This window comes from Ictidomys tridecemlineatus, chromosome 1, assembly GCF_052094955.1.
Source record: "Ictidomys tridecemlineatus isolate mIctTri1 chromosome 1, mIctTri1.hap1, whole genome shotgun sequence".
NCBI classification, from domain to species: domain Eukaryota; kingdom Metazoa; phylum Chordata; class Mammalia; order Rodentia; family Sciuridae; genus Ictidomys; species Ictidomys tridecemlineatus.
In genome coordinates this window covers 61432333-61447360 of record NC_135477.1, presented here as the reverse complement: position 1 = coordinate 61447360, position 15028 = coordinate 61432333, and the positions used below count along the sequence as shown (strand labels likewise).

General features: G+C 37.2%; 1 long non-coding RNA gene across 1 annotated transcript in view; it reads right to left on the bottom strand.

Moving 5' to 3' along the window:
- LOC144366268 (uncharacterized) overlaps positions 1-14796 on the bottom strand; it is a 101719-nt gene extending 86923 nt beyond the window's left edge. Inside the window, exon 1 of the long non-coding RNA XR_013425282.1 lies at positions 14749-14796. This is a non-coding gene — a long non-coding RNA (uncharacterized LOC144366268). The remainder of the gene's footprint in view (positions 1-14748) is intronic.
- Positions 14797-15028: the final 232 nt, after the last annotated feature.

Sequence of the window (15028 nt, the reverse complement as noted above, 5' to 3'; positions counted from 1 at the left end):
GTTGAAATTGCAGAGTTATGGAGGGTCCACTACAGTTCTCCTTGCCAGAAATTATTTTCTTTCAGGCAGGAGAATATCTTGTGGAAGCAGTAGCCTGTCTACCTCCTTCTCTAATAGTAAGAATCCCTCTTTTGAGCCTGACATTGGTTATTTATGAAGTCTCTGGCCAATCACTGAGGCAGGAGAGTCTAATACTTCTGATTGGTCCCTTTCTAGTTACTACTTAAACTCATGCCAATCAGTGTCACTAGGGAGGTGGGGTCATGATGTCCCCTCCGAAGATGGATGCTCTCATTCAAACACCTGATAAAACAGTTTCCCAGGACAATGGGCAGACTCCAGAAGTCCTTTACAATTCTCCTGCAAAAGACTTCAGTGACTTTTCCTCTGTTGTCTGTCCCCTAGAAGCTCACTGATGATCTGGGTGTACCACTCTAGTTTCATGCCTCACTCTATGGTTTTGAATGAATTTGTTTCTTAGTTATGCTATTTGTTCCTCTCTGCATTCCACTGCCCCAGCTTAACTTTCAACATTCTGTTGCACTGTCATCTCCTTGGAGAGACATCCACTCACTCATCCTTCTCCAGGCAGTTTCTCCACAACTTCTTGTTCAAATTACTGTAGTTCTTAATACCCAGTTATAATTAACATGGCTATTATAATTTGTTTTACTGTCTCTCCTTCTTCAGACCTTGAGATATATTGGGCTCCTTCCATCTTTGTACTTAGGGTCTAACAGAGTCCCTGTCACATCAGATTTTTGTAGAACAAACAGGTGAATAAATGAGTGGGAGGGAAAGGAAGAAGGAAAACCATTATTATTAAATCCAACCAGGTTTACATGTACTTTACAAAAGAGTTTTTAGAGCTTCTATAATTCCAAAGCAGGCATCATCAAAGCAGTTTGCATTGGAAACATGTTTGTAAATCTGAGGGCAGTAGTTGCAGAGTAAGCTTCTACATTGTATTTAAATTAATTAAGCTAACACCTAGCAGCTGGTATGCCAGGAGGAGGTGGCTTCTAACAGCTGAGAGATATAATTGAGGATAAGAAAATCACAGGATTGCAGTCAGAGAAACACATGTGTTTTGCATTTTACCAGGCAGTTCTGATTTTAAACATTCTGTCTTATTGTCTCTTTAAGCATATTAGTTTTAGATTTTTGTTCTGATATCTGTAGAGATATGGTAACAATACATAAAATTAATCTGTCTAGTTGCTAAAATAGAAAATAGTCAGGAAAATGAAGGTATAAAAGAACTGATGGAATGACAGGATTTATCCTAATTTCAACCTTTCAGCATGGTCAAATAGTCTGGTGATACAAGTCTGAGAGAAGCAAAATCTAGGAAAATTATTAAACATGCAATGTTATCATTTAAGGATGAAATATTAAGGTATTATATTTTATTGTGGTGCTTAATATCTTAAATGTTTGTTAGTTCAATAGATCAATAGAAAAAAGCCAGTTGTTTCCTTCTTTTTATTAGACTTATGAGAAGCCTGGCCCTCGAATCAAAGAATTAATTTTCAATATGTTGATAATGATTTTTAATTCCAAAATAAAACTGAACTTTTGGTTCCCAGTTCTAATGATATTTTAGATCTACTGCAGTGATATTTGACTATTCTACCTCCTTTTCTCTTATTAGATTCTTGCTCAGAATGGCTCTGAAGTGGAATCTATGTGGTAGCTTTTTAGGAAAAGCTTCCCGGTCAGTTCAGATTTAGAGAACTTAGCTTGTAAACTAGTATTTTTCAGGCTGTAATCCTGTTCTAACTAGACTCCCCTGAATGCTTAAGAAAGAGCTTATTCTCAGGCTTTTCCCGGGGCTTACTGAATTGCAACCTGTGGAATGGGAAGGTCAAGAAACTGTACTTTAAATCTGTTCCCCAGATTGTTCTCACACACACCAATGTTTGTGAGTTACAATTTCTGATTTAGAATAACTAAATGTTGATGACTGTTGAACCACGATGCAAAGAAAAGACTACTGACTCCAATTTAAACCAAATTAAAGCTAGCTTATATTGTGTACACAAGAGAGCTGGTCAGTGACTGTCTCACTCAGAAAAACAGGGCCAGAGAACAGCAACTGGTCTGATTACTGGGAAGTTTTAATAGCACAAAAAGTTACAAAAAAGGGGTTTTCTTGGGACAGGGTTCAGACAAGGGTAATACAAGGGCGGATAGTAGGTTTATGATCTACATTGTTTAACATCTCAAGGTAGGGAGGAAACTAACTCCAACATCAGAGTTAATGAGGGGAAGCTGGGATTTCAGGGAGGGTTGTTATCTGGTCAAGGAGAACCAGCACCTGTAAGTTCAAAGCACAGGCAAGAATCCCAAGCAAGTTTTTAAAACATGAAATTATGGCCAGGCCAAATAGAAATCTTAGTATTTTACAGTAAAACAGAAATGAACTTTTCATGACTTTGTGACAAGATGGCTCCCAATTTTAAGGTGGAATTAGGCTGGGTTCATCAGTGACTGCCAGTATCTATCTTTTAATGTATGCTGTTTTCATTAAATTCATAATGCTTAACAGGGATTGTATATAGTCTCTTTCTCAGAAATCATTCTAAAATGCCATGTTCCTGCCATAGTAATTGGAATGGAGTCATGCTACAGTTTGGATTTGAAATGTCCCCTAAAGGCTCAGGTATTGAAGACTTTGTCCCCAATACAGCAATGTTCAAAGGAGGGGCTTTGGGGAAGTGAATAGATCATGAGGGCTCCACTTCATGAGTAGATTAATCCTTTGATGGATTTATAATTTGATGGCATTATTGGGAAGTAGTGGAAACAAACTTTAGGAGGTGGCCTAGTTAGAGGAAATAGGGAGATGTGCCCTTGCAAAGTATATCATGTCCCCAGTCCCTTCTTCATCCCCTCTCTGTTTCCCAACTGCTATGAGGTGAGTAGCTTTTCTCTGCCACACCCTCCATCATGATATTCTGTCTTGCCAGAAACAATGGAACCCACCAACCGTGGATTGAAACCTCTGAAACCATGAACCAAAATAAATCATTATTCAAGTTGATTTCCTCAGGTATTTTATCACAATAACAAAAAAACTGACTAACACAAGTAGAGAAAGTAAACCTGCAGTGATAAGAAAGAACATTAGACTGGATATCTGAAACAAAATATTCTAATACTGGGGTTCATTTTCTGCTGTGCAACTTTAGAAAATTTTAGTTTCCATTGCCATCTACCACCTAAGGTTCTGCAGTGCTTAAATTACATAATAAATGGAAAAGTGCTTGACAAATGTGAAGTGTACTGGTTGTAGTTGAATTTGCTATTGATTGGGGCGCCTTGGTGATTAGTTAACTATTCAGTAGAGCAGTTTTGTTCAAGGGCTTGTACTTAAGAGCCAGTAGAACTTTAGAAAATAACATAGTATGTTGGGCCCTGACCTTAGATATTCTGATGTGGGAGAAGGAGGACATCTACACAAATATTTAATATTCTTCAGGTGATTCTTCAGGACACCAGAGGCTGAAAACCACTTTTTAATATTGGTGGTGAGTGAACAAAGCTCTTGTCACCTGAGTCTTGGTTGTCCCCCTAACTAACATTTCTGTACTGTGGGAGGAAGTTCAGCAGTATGATCCTGAAAAGACCACTAAATTTTCCACGATGTTTCCTTTTCCCTATTTGTACAATGCAGAGCTGGACTCCCTAATGAACTTATACCTTCTTAAAGCCACAGACTCCTTTATTCAATGAGAATTATGGTTGGAAATGCTGACATGTAAAACAGAAAAAAACACATTGCAGCTGAGTGTGGTGGCACTTGCCTATAACCCCAGTATCTTGGGAGGCTGAGCCAGGAGGATCACGAATTCAAAAATAGCCTCTGCAAAAAGCAAGGCATTAAGCAACTCAGTGAGACCCTATCTCCAAATAAAATACAAAATAGGGCTGGGGATGTGGCTCAGTGGTTGAGTGCCCCTGAGTTTAATTCCTGGTACCCTAAATAAGTAAATAAACCACATTGCTTTTTTTTTCTGCTCAGCAGTTCCTCCATGTGATTTTAAACACCATTGGCCTGAATGGTCAATAACATCCCTTCTATCACTAGAATTCTATTCAAGACACACAGTGTTTATAGAAACTTATGCTGGCTTTATTTGGAAGGCTCAAATTAAGTCTGTGGGCAGAAGAGCTAGACTTTTACCTGTTTGCTCTCTTATCTTTTTCCTACCTTTCTCTTGCCCTTCTCTGTTTTCCATATATCCTTGCCAATTGGCTTCCAGCTGGAGTTGATTAAAGGGATACACTAGCAAGAGATTGGAAGACAGGAGAAAATGTAAACCAGAATATTTCAACCCTTCTTCCTCTGAGTTGGCTAATATCTCATGTTTTACCCATTCCCTGATATGGCTTATCTTGGAAAAATTGTTTTCTTTCACATGGGAGGAATTCTACCTCCAAATATCTCTTGGTTACTTGATCCACCATCTTTTTTCACTTTGAATTTCCAAAGGGACAGTTAGATGGAACATAAGAATGGGTCACCATGAAAATGGAATTTTATGGTAAAGGAATTGAGACTAACTTACAAACAAACAAACAAACAAAAACAAACTCTATTCCTAGGCAAGAGAAATGAAACATATATCCACACAAAGATTTGAACACTAGTGGTATTAGTAGTATTATTCAGAGTAGCCCCACAGGGTAAACAACCAAAAAGTCCATCAACTTTTGGGGAATGGATGGACAAAAAATGTGTATCCATATAGTGGAATACTGTTGAGCAATAAAGAAGGAACACACTCCTGATACATCCTACAACATTGATAAAATTTAAAAATATTTTGCTAGGTGAAAGGTGCCAGATACCAGCACATATTGTATGATTCTACTTATTTGAAATATTCCCAAAAGGCAAATCTCTAGAAACACTGTTTTCTTTTCTGTAACCAAAAGACCTGGAAAGAACAACACAGCAGAGGAAAAGTTTATTTTGGTTCATGTTTCAGAGTTTCAGTTCATGGTCAGCCAACTCTACAACAATGGGTCCAAGGTAAGGAGGCAGAACAACATGGTGTAAAGGCATGGTAGAGGAAAGCAGCTCAAGACATGGTAACAAGGAAACAGAGAAAAAGAGAGATTTGTTCACTGGGAACAAAATATATACTCCAAGTTACACCCCTTGTGACCTACCATTTCTAACCACATCATAGCTGCCTACAGTTACTGTCCAATTAATCCATATGAGTAGATTAATCTACTGATTAGGATAAGGCTCTCATTAATCACTTAACTTCTGAAAATTCTTGCATTGTCTCATGTGAGCTTTTTTGGGGGATGCCTTAAATATAAACTGTAATAGACATAAAGTAGTTTAGTGGTTACTTGGGTTGGGGGTGAGTTAGGCAAGTGAGAATCCATAAAATTGGCATGAGTTATCTTACTGGTGTGATGGAAATGTTCTAAAACTCATTTATGGTTACTCAACATGGGGAATGTACTCAGAAATTATTGAATTATACACTTGATGTGAATGAACTATACAATATGTGATATATACCTCAATAAAGTAATTTTTTAAAGGAGAAGAATAAAAACCAGCAGCACTGTTATTAATCTAGACTTTTAGAAAACAATTACTATATCACTTCAGCTATGTAATCCACATATATGTTTTTTTCATGGACTTTTATGACAAAACAATGTTGAAAGGATTACTGAAGTATAGGCTTGGTAGATTGGTACTCTTTTTAAAAAATATTTTTTAGTTGTTGATGTACCTTTATTTTTTATTTATTTATATCTGGTGCTGAGGATCAAACTCAGTGCCTCACACATGCCAGGCAAGTGCTCTGCCACTGAGCTACAACCCAGCCCCTAGATTGGTACTTTTTGCACCCATCTTGCTCCATCAAAGAAATATGGTCTGAAGTGGTTCAGGTTCTTATAAATGTATAACTGATTAGGTTAACTGATTTTTTAAGGGTATATGCTTGGAGGTTCAGGACTTTAAACTCCAGCCATCATCTAAACTCTAAATGCTCCAGAAGCTGGTAGACTAATACTAATATTTACTAGAGGTCTGGAGTTGTAATAAATGGTGTCAGATAGTCTGGCATCATAGGTCTGGAAAAGAATGCTTACCCCCTTTTGTCTTAGCACTCCACAGGTGTAGATAAGTGATAAAAGTTTTTAAAAATAATGTCTTCCCAACATGTTTATAGCTTTAATTCCTATGGTGGGAAGAATTAGAAGCCCTGTGCTATTCTGTGACAATAAGGTGCTTGCTGAGAAAGGCTGTTGCTCACAACAGTACTCAATGACTCACATAATAGTCTATTGATTCTTCTCACTTTGGGTTTGTCATTACCTTTGGATTTTAAAGCCTCCTCTCTGATTTCACTATTTATATATCTGCCACCATAGCCCACTGAGTTTAAGACCATGATCTTTGAAATGACTGAGCTTTTTATTTAATTTCTTAGTTTTCTGATTCTTCTAAAATTTTTGTCTTCACACCCAAACCTATATCTCAGCATGATTGGCAGAGGGGAGATTTCTCATTCAGCTATTGCTCTGTCATAAATTAATGGAGGTATCTCAGAAAAATTATTGGACTTTAGATTTTTCATCAGTAAAAATATGACTTGTTAATATTGCCTGCTTCTTTCACAGTGTGATAGTGAAAAGCAAATATAATAAATATAACCATCTTTTAAAATATTTACTGAAACAGAGATTCTGAGACATTTTGACTCTGGGCTGAAATCAAACTGAATTTCAAATCTTTGGGGTGATAGAGGAGGAAAGCTGACTACAGGATTAACTTGAATATTTTCAAGAGCTTTATCACTTTTAGACTCTGAAAACTCTCTGGTGCTCCCTACTTTGTTATCTTTTCAGCTGATTGGAGTAAAGGAGGGAAACTGTAGGTCCCTTGGTAATTTAATCTTACAGCAACAGAAGACACCACATCCCCCCTCTAGGCACAGGTTATTCCCACTGGAAAGAAGATGTCCATTCCCAATCCAAATCATGTCCCCATATCTCTTCTCCACTGCCTCTCTTCTGCCTTGCCACATTTAATATTCTTTTCATCTCTCCTTAATAGATGCCTAAATGCCTGACATGTGACAGCAATGTCTGTTCCCATGGCGCCACTGCATCTGAGAAAGTTCGAAACAGACAAAGAACAAGACAGAAAATGGCCTCCTATTGGAGATAAAAAGAAACAGTCTGGTCGAGGAAATCAGTTGCCAGCTCCCACTACTAAAATCTGTCTCTTCTGACTGTTTTTCATTATTGTGCATCCCAGGATCAATTGCTCCCTTACAAGGTAACACACAAGAGAAAGTATTGATTCTACAGCCCAATTTTGGTAAATATGACCCTAAGTGGAAAGACTGATTCACACAAGGATAGGGTGTCCTGATTAATCCACCAAGATTTCATATCCAGTTGTGCATTTATATTGTTGAGAGAATACTGTTATACTTTAGAATGTTTACAAGAAAATAATTATTAGCTGTGTATTTTATTGTGCTGATGTATCATATACCTGTAGCTGTGTCTGTATTGGTATATTGAAATCAATGCATTTTTGCACAATGCATGTATGTCCATAAGACATGTTAGATATAATACTGGACACCAAGGAAATAAAATTGATAGGGCTCCTGCCTTTCAGAAGTTAACGCTTTAGATGTCAGATAGGAAAAAATATCTGTACATTATTACTTAGAATATAATAGGAGTACAGATGAAGTAGTAAAGAAATATGGTGGAGAAGAGAGAGTTTGACTATAGAACATTGAATAAAGAAATTGAAGAAGCTACAAAAAGATGAAAAGACCTCCCATGTTCATTGATAGGCAGAATTGATATTGTTTAAATGGTCATACTACTAAAAGCAATATATAGATACAATGCAATCCCCGTTCAATGCAATGACATTCTTCACAAAAGCAGGAAAAACAGTCCTAAAATTAATTTGGAAGAATAAAAGACTCAGAATAGCCTAAGCAATCCAAACCAAAAAAGCAATGCTGGAGGAATCACAATACTTGAATTCAAAAGTATAATAATAATTAAAAAAACTATGTGGAATTGGCATAAAAATAGACACCTAGTTGGGTGTTTAATTTTTTAGCTTCCTGACTCAAACTTACTCAATCAACATACCTGAAAGTTGGGACTAGGAATCTGCACTTTAGAAGTTCCCTTATGGTACAGAATAGAAGACACAGAGACAAACCCACACATATACAGTCATCTGATCCTTTACAAAGGTGCCAAAAATACTGTAGACAAAGGACAGCCTTTTTTAACAAATGGTGCTGTGAAATCTGGTTATTTACATGTAAAAGAATAAGGCTAGACCCATATCTCTCACCCTGCACAAAACCCAACTCAAAATGGATCAAAAACCTAGGAATTAGACCAGAAAATTTGCAACTCCAAGAAGAAAACATAGGGTCAACACTGCAATATACAGGCAGGGTAACAGCTTTCCCAATAGGACCTGTAAAGTTCAGGAAATAATGCCAAGAGTTAATTAATGAGATGACATCACATTTAAAAGCCTGTACACAGCCAAGGAAACAAGAATGTGCAAAGAGAGTCTATAAAATGGGAGAAACTCTGCTAGCTACTCTTTTTTTGTTTGTTTTTAACTTTAGTTGTAAATGGACACAATATCTTTATTTTATTTATTTACATGGTGCTAAGGATCAAACCCACTGCTCCATACATCAAGGCAAGTGCTCTACTCCTGAGCCACAATCCCAGTCCTTTGCTAGCTACTCTTCTGACAGAAGATTAATATACAGAATATATAAAGAACTAAAAAAAACTTACCACAAAAAATAAATAACCCCAATTAATAAATGAGCAAATGAACTAAACAGACACTTATCAAAAAAAGAAATACAAATGGCCAAGAAATATATGAAAAAATGTTCAGTATCATTAGCAATTAGGGAAATACAAATAAAAAATACCCCGAGATTTCATTTCACTCCTGGTAGAATGGCAGCCATCAAAAATACAAACAATAACAAATGCTGGAAAGGATGTGGAGAAAGAGGGACACTTCTACCCTATTGGTGGGATTGTAAATTAGTACAACTAATATGGAAATCAGTGAGTGTAGAGGTTTCTTAAAAGACTAGGAATGGAACCACCATATGACTTAGCTATACCACTCCTTGGTATTTATCCTAAAGAGTCAAAGTTATCATACTATAATACTACATGCATACTCTTGTTTACAGTAACATAATTCACAATAGCCAAACTATGGAACTAACATAGGTATCCATCAACAGATGAATAGGTAAAGAAAATGTTGTATATATACAAAATGGACTTTTATTTAGCTATAAAGAAAAATTATGTCATTTGTAGGAAATATGGATGAAGCATGAGACCATTATGTTAAATGAAATAAGCCAAAACTAAGAAGGTCAAGGGTTGTATGTAGAAGCTAGAGAAGAACAAAGGTAAAGTTTTGGGGGGTTTCATGAAAATTGAAGGGAGAATAGTAAAGTACAGGGACCAGGGAGAGGTAAGAGGGGAGAGAAAGGAGAAATATTCAAAGAGTTTTTCATAGTAGTCCTTCCTTATAAATTTATTCTATACCATTAGTCTATGTATCTTTTTTATGCTAGTACTATAGCTTTGTACTATAATTTGAAGTCAGCTATTTACAATGCCTCTGCATCATTTGAATACTGGGGAATAATATTAACCAAATTACATTTTTATAATGTGTACATGTATGAATATGTAACAACAAATCCCACCATTTTGTACAACTGAAATACACCCAAAAATATGGGGGGAAAAGAATTTGAGAGAATGCTATAGGAAAAAGGACATTTATGTTGTGTTGGGTGTTTAATTTTTTAGCTTCCTGACTCAAACTAATTCATTCAAAATACTTGAAAGTGGGGACTAGGAATCTTCACATAGAGGTTCTCACACACACACACACACACACACACACACACACACACACACCCTGACACCTATTGAGAAAGTATGACAAATACAAGTTTAGTACTGTCTGGTTTAGCCTGCCCAAGGTTGGGGTGGGGAATGTAGGGAAGGATAAAAAATAAGCAATGACTCTATGATGAGCTGTGGATATGTGCCTATATTCTATCAGACGGAATGGTCAATTGAGGTCTAAATGTGCTCACTGCAAATTGTAAATTTCTTGTAAAACTTCTGTAAACAGAAAGCCTCTCATTGTAAATTCAGAATTGAAAGGAAAAGATGTAACCGAACCCATTTGAAAAAGGGAAAATATTTTCCAGACTGCCCTCAGCTCTGAAGAGAATCTTCTTTCCGTTTGACACGGAAGATCTTGATTAAAATTTTCCAGGAGTCAATAATACAAAACTGTCTTTAGTCTAAAAGGAGAGTCATCTCAAGAGTTTTTCACAGCAGTCCTTCCTTATAAATTTATTCTGTACCATTGGTCTGTGTATCTCTTTTTATGCTAGTGCTATAGCTTTGTACTATAATTTGAAGTCAGCTATTTACAATGCCTCTGCATCATTTGAGCTGAGTTCACTGAGGCAACTCATCAGCCATGGCTTACAAAGACCCAGAGGAACTCATAAAATAATACAGCTGAAAGGTACCTTAAAGAGGACCTGGTCTGGAGTTTTCAAAAACCAGAGCCTGGAAGGACTTAGTGATCAAGGAAGGCCATGAGGCTCATTACTTCTGGTAGAGGATTATTTCCATGGTGCTTCCCCTGAGACTAGAATCCTCACTACTAAAAAGGTAAAACAATCTTTTTTTTTTTCCTGAAAATGTGTCTTCATCTTCTTGTTGAAAGAAAACAATCATTCAAAACTATAAACAAAGCTGCTGACTCAGGGACCAAAAGGAAATCTTAATGATTTGACGATCCCTAACATCCATTCATTCATTTCTTCATTTAGTAGGTATGTGGAGTGATAGTTCTCCTCATAGCCAGCAGGAAATGTTCCCAAGAGAAGGCAGTGCCATTTGAGTACTGCAACATTGTAAACTATCTTACAGTTTGGCTGCTAAGTCCTCTACTCCTTGTCTTTACCTGCCCTGTCCAATCTTCTTTTTCACTGATTCTCCATTTGAACTCTCCGCCCCCAAGGAGGCTGGACTCATTCTTTCTCTTCAACTTTCCTCCTGTTATGCCCCAACCTAATAAATGCCTTTCCTTTCCTTAGTTCTCCAAATTTTGTCATTCAAAGACCTAAATCTAGTCTTTGTCTCCTTATTCAAAACTTTTTTTCTTGGGTCATAAGAACCTTCCATTTAATGAACTTGTTATTCTCAATACTGAATAGTATATACTGGTATTTTTGTTTTCCATTAGAATTTTGCTAGTGAAGCTTTGGTAGGCAATAGGATATGATTAAAGAGGATAAAAATTTTAGTCTACATTGCTATCTGCCTGGGTTCACTACATCATGTCTTACGGGAATCACTAGCTCTGGAGATTTCTCATTTTCAGTCCACCCAACCCCACCTAATGGAACCTGTTCATCTTCCTCTGTTTCCCTTCTTACTAAATTATGTGTCTGCATCTGGCCACGAAACAGGAGTCATCTTCCTAAAGTATAATTTTCACTCCTAAACATCTCCAGAATCCATCTACATCTCTTTGCAACTCTTGCTACCATTCTTAGGTTTGAACCCCTTCTTACCTAGATTGTTATAGTTTATTACATCCCACCCTGCCCACTTAAATGATTGCTCTATTCTACAACCAGGATGATCTTTTTAAAATTCTCATACTGTCACTTCTCTCTTTGGGGGAGTGGAGGGTACTGGGGATTGAATTCAGGGGCACTCAACCACTGAGCCACATTCCTAAACCTATTTTGTATTTTATTCAGAAATAGGGTGTCAGTGAGTTTCTTAGTTAGTGCCTCACTTTTGCTGAGGCTGGCTTTGAACTCATGATCCTCCTGCCTCAACCTCCAGAGCCAGTGGGATTTTAGGCGTGTGCCACCACACCTGACACTGTCACTTCTCTTGATACTCTCACTTCCCTGCTTAAACTTTTTAGCTCTGACAATGTTGATAACGTATCAACCCATTCAAAGGTCTTCATGATTAAGTTTCTTTTCATCACTCCAGCCCCATTTCTTTCCCCATTCCTATTATATAAGTTGGGATACTCCAGAGAAGCAGAACCAATAAGACAGGTGATAAGATTACGGGAATTGGTGTGTGCGCTTATGGAGGCCAAAAAAAATCCCCCACAATCTGCCATCTGGAGAGCCAGGAAGGCTGGTGGTATAATTCAGTTCAAATGCCAAGGCCTGAGCATCAAGAATCCAGTGGTGTAACTCCCAGTCTAAGGTTGAAGGCTTGAGAACTTGGGTAATGTCCTGAGAACAGGATAGCAGGAGTTGAGGGGAACACTGCTAGGTGGACCCAGAGTCTAAAGGCCCAAGAACCCAGAGTTCCAATATCTGAGAGAAGGTGCAGATGGATGTCTCAAATCAAGGAGAGAATTTACCCTTCATCCACCTTTTGGTTCTATTTGGGTGCTCAGGGGATTGGATGATACCTTCATACATCTTGTGAGGGCAGATCTATCTTCTTCACTCATCAAATTTAATCTATTGTAGAGGTACTCTAATAGAAACACCCAGAAATAATAGTTGATCTGCTGTCTCAGCATCTTTTACTTCACCTAGGCAAGTTGACACAAAATTAATCATTATACCTATCTTGAAATTCATCTCCAATTGAACTAAATTGCTCCTACAGTGCATCAGATTCTGTATTGTTGCTGGACTCTTACACATGTTGGTTGCTTTTCCTAGGATGCTTTTCTTCCACAATTTTTTTGACTGTCCACTGCTGGTTTAGGGGTATTTAGACATTATGTCCTCTAGGAAATTTTTCTGACCAAAGTTGCGCCTGTGAATTTTCCTAGCATCCTTAGCTTATCATTTGTTACAGGTTAAATTGTGTCCCCTTAAAAATATGTTGAAACCCTCTGTGAATCTGTGAATGTGACCTTACTTGGAAATAGGATCTTTGCAGATGTAATCAAGTTAAGATGAAGTCATTAGAGTAGGCCATAATGCAATATGACTGACCTATTTATAAGAAGAAAACTACATCATATGAAGGTAGAGATACACAGGATGAATTCTATGTAATGACAGAGACAGAGTTTGGAATGTGCAGTCTTAAGAGAATGCCAAGGATTGACAGCTACCCCTAGAAGCTGAGAAGAGGCAAGGGAAGATTCTGTTCAGAGGGAACATGACCCTGTTGACATCTTGATTGTAGACTTCTAACCTCCTGTATTATGAGAGAATAATTTTCTGTTGCTCTGAAGCACCCAGATTTTGTTACAGTGGCCATAGGAAACTAATACTCCTGTCATGGTACTTATCACACTATGTTGAATTAACTAGGCATTTTTTGCTTGTCTTCCTCTTTTCTCTTTGAAAAGTGTCATTGAGTCTTTGATATCTTTGAAATACAATGTATGTATTAGTCTCTGGAAAATAGGTGTTGCTCAATAATTGGTGGAAAAATGATAAATCTAGTGTTATATAAATTAATTAAAATATTAAAATATCTCTAGCAAAGAATCTGCCATGGAGAAGTACTTCATGAATATGAATTTCCTGTCTTTTATCATACTAATAGGTTAAAATCTCAGGGGTAAGGATTTAGCTGCCTTCTTCTTTGTGTCCCTTATTATCACCTGACACAGTATAACACAGACCACTAGGACTACCTAACTACATTCTTCTGCTTCCCAATATCCAGGGTTAATTAGGGTCATGGATTCTGGCCAGCATACTATGGATAATAGTACATATTAGCTAAATATATAGATAACATACTATAGATAATAGTAATATTAGCTAAATCCATCCTGCTTAATCCCCTAGGGCCTTTGTCCCATACCATGGGAACATTGGAGGCCCCTTAACCCAGACTGAATAGCTAAAAGATAAAGAATGCTGACCCAATCTGTGCAGTGATAAATAAATCTTTATTGTATTAGCCTCTGAGATTTGGGGGTTTATTTATGGCCATGGCAGACCCTACCCTATCTTGACTGATATACAAAGCAATGTGGATATGTGGGAGGTGCTGAGAAGTGCCTGTAGGTTAGCTAATTAAGTCATCACAACAAATAAACATCAGAGGTTCATGACTGAATAAAGTCTATTTAGGAAATAGAGGCATCTTTGTGTTTCTCTTGGCAGTTTTAAAAAGTGTCTGAGGAGTGAATGTTTTGATTGAAAATAAACTGTCCAGCCAAAACAGCTGCCTTGGTGAAGATGTCTCACCATGACATACAGGACTGGTCCACGTGCCTGGGCTTAAAAAAAAATTAAGTTCAGCAACCAAACCTAACTGAATATTCCTTCTTTGCCTTATTCTTCTCTCTGCAGGTGAAAGGGGTTTAATATTTATATTATCAAGCATGTTTTGTGAGACATAATTGTTATGCTGCAGTTCTTGCCATAAAGCTAATAAGGATAGTTAATTAGGACATTAAAATCTAAGCCACAGTAATTATCTGAAGTAAAGTAAATGTCTAGTAAGCTAGAAAACAGAGCATCACCAATAAAAGACACGCATTGAACAGCTATTCTCCAGTAATACAATTAAAATTTCACAATGCAAGCAGAATAGCTATTTGTTGCTAAAATGTGAATTTAAGTCTCTATTTTCACAGAAACATAAACCCCCAGAAAATCTGAGCAAACATGACAATACCTTCAGTGAATTGCATCCACTTGACTTGACTGTGCATCAGCTAAGACCAGGACGAGAAATGGATTTGTTGACCACAATGATTCATTAACACTCAGAGGGCAAGAGTCATCAGCATTCAGTTATTTTGGCAGACTCAAGAAGGGCAAGGCGAGTATACATATCCTGCTAAGAGTGCCCAAAGTGGTTAGTTGAACTGTAGGGATGCCCACTAATCCAACTTTTTCTGTAGTTTATTTTCTCTCCCACATGCATAGATGATTATTCTGTACCATTTCTTCAC